The sequence below is a fragment of the Chiloscyllium plagiosum genome, chromosome 17 (genome assembly GCF_004010195.1).
Source record: "Chiloscyllium plagiosum isolate BGI_BamShark_2017 chromosome 17, ASM401019v2, whole genome shotgun sequence".
Taxonomy (NCBI): Eukaryota; Metazoa; Chordata; class Chondrichthyes; order Orectolobiformes; family Hemiscylliidae; genus Chiloscyllium; species Chiloscyllium plagiosum.
The window spans coordinates 54,448,801-54,454,514 of NC_057726.1; positions in this window are offsets into that span (position 1 = coordinate 54,448,801).

Consider the following 5,714-nt stretch of genomic DNA (forward strand, 5'->3'; position numbering starts at 1 on the left):
CCATCCCTGAGTCATGTTTCTGTAATTGCTATGATATCCCAGTCCCATGTTCCTAACCATGCCCTGAGTTCATCTGCCTTCCCTGTTAGGCCACTTGCTTTGAAATAAATGCAGTTTAATTTATTAGTCCTACCTTGTCCCTGCCTGCCCTGACTGTTTGACTCACTTCTGTTCTCAGCTGTACCCGTCTCAGATCGATCTCTTTCCTCATTATCTCCCTGGGTCCCACCCCTCCACCTTACTAGTTTAAATCCTCCCAAGCAGTTCTAGCAAATTTCCCTGCCAGTACATTAGTCCCCTTCCAATTTAGGTGCAATCCGTCCTTCTTGTACAGGTAACCTCTACCCCAAAGAGATTCCAATGATCCAAAAATGTGAATCCTTCTCCCATACACCAGCTCCTCAGCCATGCATTCATCTGCTCTATCCTCCTATTCCTGCCCTCACTAGCTCGTAGCACTGGGAGTAATGTTGTATATGGATTTCAGTAAAATGTTTGATGAGCTTCCCTGCAGGAGGCTCTTGCACAAAAAACAGAGGCATGGGGTTGAGGTTGATTTAGCAGTTTGGATCAGATATTGGCTAGCTGAAAAAAGACAGAGGGTGGTGGTTAATGGGAAATATTCATCCTGGAGTTCAGTTATTGGTGGGAAACCACAAGGATCTGTTTTGGGTCCACTGGTGTTTGTCATTTTTATAAATGACCTGGATGAGGGTGTAGAAAGATGGGTTAGTAAATTTACAGATGGTACTAATGTCGGTAGAGTTGTGGATAGTAATGAAGGATGTTGTAGGTTACAGAAAGACATAGATAAGCTGCAGAGCTGGGCTGAGAGGTGGCAAATGGAGTTTAATTACGAAAAGTGTGAGGTGATTCACTTTGGAAGGAGCAACAGGAATAAAGAGTACTGGGTGAATGGTATGATTCTTGGCAGTGTAGATGAGCAGAGAGATCTCGGTGTCCAGGTACATAGATCCCTGAAAGTTGTCATCCAAGTTGATAGGTTTGTTAAGAAGGCATATGGTATGTAAGCTTTTCTTGGGAGAGGGATTACGTTTCGGAGGCACGAGGTCATGCTGCAGCTGTATAAAAGTCTGGTGCGACCACATTTGGAGTATTGCATACAGTTCTGGTCACTGCATTATAGGAAGGATGTGGAAGCTTTGGAAAGGGTTCAGAGGATATTTACTAGGATGTTGCTTGGTATGGAGGATAGGCCTTATGAGGAAAGGCTGAGGGACTTGAGGCTATTTTCATTAGAGAGAAGAAGGTTGAGAGGTGACTTAATTGAGACATTAAGATAATCAGAGGGTTAGATAGGGTGGACAGTTGAGAACTTTGTCTTCAGATGGCGATGGCTAGCACAAGGGGACATAGCTTTATATTGAGGGGTAATAGATATAAGACAGATGTCAAAGGTAGTTAGTGTCTTTACTCGGACAGTAGTAGGGGCATGGAACCACTGTCTGCAACAGTAGTAGTCTCACTAACTTTAAGGGCATTTAAATGGTCATTGGATAGGCATATGGACGAGAATGGAATAGTGCAGGTTCGATGAGCTTCTGATTGATTCCACAGGTCAGCGCAACATCGAGGGCTGTCAGGCCTGTACTGCGCTGCAATGTTCTGTGTTCTACAGCACAGAAACAGACCCTTCAGTCCAACTCATCCATGCCGACCAGATATCCTAACCTAATCTCTTCCCATTTGCCAGTACATAGCCCATATCTTTCTCTCAACCGTTCCTATTCATTTACCCATCCAGATGCCTTCTAGATACTATAACGAATCCAACCTCCAGCACTTCTTTTGGCAGCTCATTCCATGTATGTACCACCCTCTGCGTGAAAATGTTGTCCCTTAGGTCCCTTTTATATCTTTCCTCTCTCACCCTAAATCTACGCCCTACAGTTCTGGACTCCTCCACCCCAGGGAAAAGACCTTATTTATTTATCCTATCCATGTCCCTCATAATTTTGTAAACCTCTATAAGGTCACCCCTCAGCCTCTGATACTGCTGAGAAAACAGCCCCAGCCTGTCCAGCCTCTCCCTATAGCTCAAATCCTCTAACCCTGGCAACATCTTTGTAAATCTTTTCTGAACCCTTTCAAGTTTCACAACATCCCTCCAATAGGAAGAAGATCAGAAGTGCATGCAATAATCCAAAAGTGGCCTAACCAATGTCCTGTACAGCCGCAACATGACCTCCCAACTCCTGTACTCAATACTCTGACCAATAAAGGAAAGCATACCAAACAGCTTCTTCACGATCCTATCTACCTGAGACTCCACTTTCAAGGAACTATGAACCTGTACTTGAAGGTCTCTTTTTTCAACAACACACCCCAGGACCTTACCATTAAGTGTATAATTACTTTAAGTCAAGAAATTGTATTACTTTTCTCAATCTAAATATTTTCAATCACTATATTATTGGTAGGACACCCTTTACTGCATTAAGAAATCTAAGACCATACTAAGCTATTTCACAGATCAGATGGAAGTAACCAAAGAGCTGCAGAAGCTGGAAATCTGAAACAATTCAGAAATTGCTGGAGAAACTCAGCAGGTCTGACAGCATCTGTGGACAAAAAGCAATGTAATGTTAATATGATGAAGTGTCATCATATTTGAAACATTAACATTAATACTAATATTAACCGTCAAAGGCACCCAGTATCGCAGATGCCAGTCTTCGGCCAATTTGATTCACTCCACATGAAGTAAAAAAGTAGCTGAAGGCACAGGATATTTAAAGGCTATGGAAGCTGACAGCATCACGCAAATAATACTGAAGTCTTGGGCTCCAGAACTAGCCATTTCCAATGTCAAGCTGTTGCAGTATTTCCGCAACATGGATGTCAACCAGGTTATGTGGAATATTGCCCATGGTTGTCCTGTCCACAATAAGCTGGAAAAGCCCAAACCAGCCAGTTACCACCCCATCATTACACAAAGTGATGGAAGGTGTCAGTGACAGTGCCATCAAGCATGTGCTCAGTGATCATATCCTCACTGACAGTCAAGTTGGGTTGCACCAGAAACAGTCAGCTCTTGACTTCATTACAATCTTGGTCCAGATATGGATAAAAGAGCTGAATGCCTGATGTGAGGTTGGAATTACTGCCCCTGTCACTAAGGCAGACAGGCAGGAGGCTGGAAGAACACAGCAAGCCAGGCAGCATCAGGAGGTCAAAGGCAGCATTTGATTGAGAGTGGCTCAGGGATCCCGACAAAATGAGAATCAATGAAAATCAGGAGCAAACCCTCCACTGGGTTGAAGTCATACCTGGCACATTGGAGAATGGTTGCAGTTGTTGGAGGTCAGTCATCTCAGTTCCAGGATATCTCTGCAAGATTTCCTCAGGGTAGTGTCCTCGGCCCAACCATCTTCAGTTGCTTCATCAATGCCCTTCCCTCTGCCATAAGGTCAGAAGTGAGGATGTTCGCCGATGTTTCCACAATGTTCAGCACCATTCATGACTTCTCAGATACTAAAGGAGTTCATATGCAAATACAGCAGGACCTGAACAACATTCAGAATTGGGCTGACAAATAGCAAGTAACATTTCCGCCATACAAATGCCAGGCAATAACCACCTCCAAATCGAGAGAATCTGACCATATTTTGACAATCAATGGTATTACTGTCACTGAATCCTCCACTATCGAAGTCCTGCAGGTTCCCATTGACCAGAAATTTAACTGGATCAGCCATATACAGTAAATAGTGTGACTCCAATAACAGGTCAGAAGCTGAGAACTCTGCAATTCTTAATCCCCCAAGTCTTTTCCACCAGCTACAAGACACAAACCAGGAGTGTGATGGAATACTCTCCATCTGGTTAAGTGCAGCTCCAACAAGAGTCAAGAAAATTAACACCAGGACAAAGAAACCTATCCCTCACCTTCAACACTCACAACTGATGCACCGTGTGTATCATCTACAAGATGCACTTCAGTAATTCACCAAGGCTTCTTCAACAGCACCTTCCAAACCTGTGACTTCTATCAACTAGAAGGTCATGGATAGCAGATACATGGGAACACCAAGTTCTCCTCCATGCTGCTTACTATCCTGTCTCAGAAATATATCAGAGTTGAAGAGTGTGGTACTGGAAAAGCACAGCTAGTCAGATCTCTTCCGAGGGGCAGGAGAGTCGATGTTTCAAGAATAAGCTCTTCATTAGGAATGAGGGGGTGGGGCAAGGGGACTGAGAGATAAAGAGGAGAGGGTTGGGGCTGGGGGAAAGGTAGCTGGGAATGCGATAGGTAGATGAAGGCGGGGTGAAGGTGATAGGTCAGAGAGAAGGGTGGAGCGGATAGGTGGGAAGGAAGATGGACAGGTAGGGCAGTTCAAGAGGACAGTGCCAAGTTGGAAGGTTGGATCTGGGGTAAGGTGAGGGTCAGGGAAATGAGGAAACTGGTAAAATCCACATTGATTGCATGTGGTTGGAGGGTCCCAAGGAAGAAGATGAGGTGTTCTTCCTCCAGGCGTCGGGTGGCTAGAGTTTGGGGTTGGAGGCAGCCCAGGACTTGCATGTCCTTGGTGGAGTGGGTTTGGGTGGGGGTGGGGTGTGTGGGAATGGTGGTGTTGAAGTGTTCAGATACAGGGCAGTGGAGTTCTTTAGTGCATGTGTCCCAGAGATGCTATCTGAAACGTTCTGCAGGTGGCACTCTCTTACACTGTCTTCTTGTTCAGGGGCAGCAGAGGTCTCACCAGTACCAGGTGCAGGTGTTATATTTAAACCTCAACTATGTACCATTTCAAATGCTGCAAGCTGGAAATGTCCCTCATGGTGAGATTGTCTCAGAGGGGGAATTACTTCGCTGACAGGGATCTGGGGTCATGCTGGAGGGGTTAGTGGAGGAAGGTGGTCTTCTGTCCTCAGGGCTGCCAGAGGAAACCATGGCATCAGGCCTTTCTACCATCTCCTCTCAGCTATCTCCGCAACATATCACCAATAATCTACCCATGTCAACACTACAGTCAAGAAAACACACCAACGCTTCTACTTCATTAGGAGGCTAAGGAAATTCAGCATGTCCTCAATTAGACTTACCAATTTTTATAGATGCACCATAGAAAGCATCCTATCCTGATGCATAACAGCTTGGTATGGCGTTTGCTCTGCTGACGTTACTGAGAGAGTTGTGAATGTAGCCCAGTCCATTACGTAAACCAGCCTTCCTTCCATTGACTCTGTCTACATTCCCCATTGCCTTAGGAAAGCAGTCAACATGATTAAAGACCGTCCCAGCCCGGTTATACTCTCTTCCACCCTCTTCCATTGGGCAGAAGTTACAAAAGTTTGAAAACACATACAACGGATTCAAGAACAGGTTCTTCCCCACTGTTACCAAACTTATGAACAGATCTCTCATATGAGAGTTGATCTTTCTCTGCACCTTCTCTGTAGCTGCAACACTATTTTCTGCAATCTGTTCTATTACCCTGATGTACTACTGTAAGTTATGATTTGTCTGGAAACATAAGCACACCAAAACTTTTCACTGTATCTCAGTACATGTGATAATAATAACTCAAATCAAATCAAATGACATGCGTTCAAACTCTGCTACTGCACTCGCCTCCCGCCAAGGCTCATGATCTACCATTTTTGCTATTGCTTGCAGAATTTCTGCTTAATGGCTCTCAGCTACCTAAACTACTAAACCTTCCTGCTCTATGCATTTCCTACTGACCCACTGG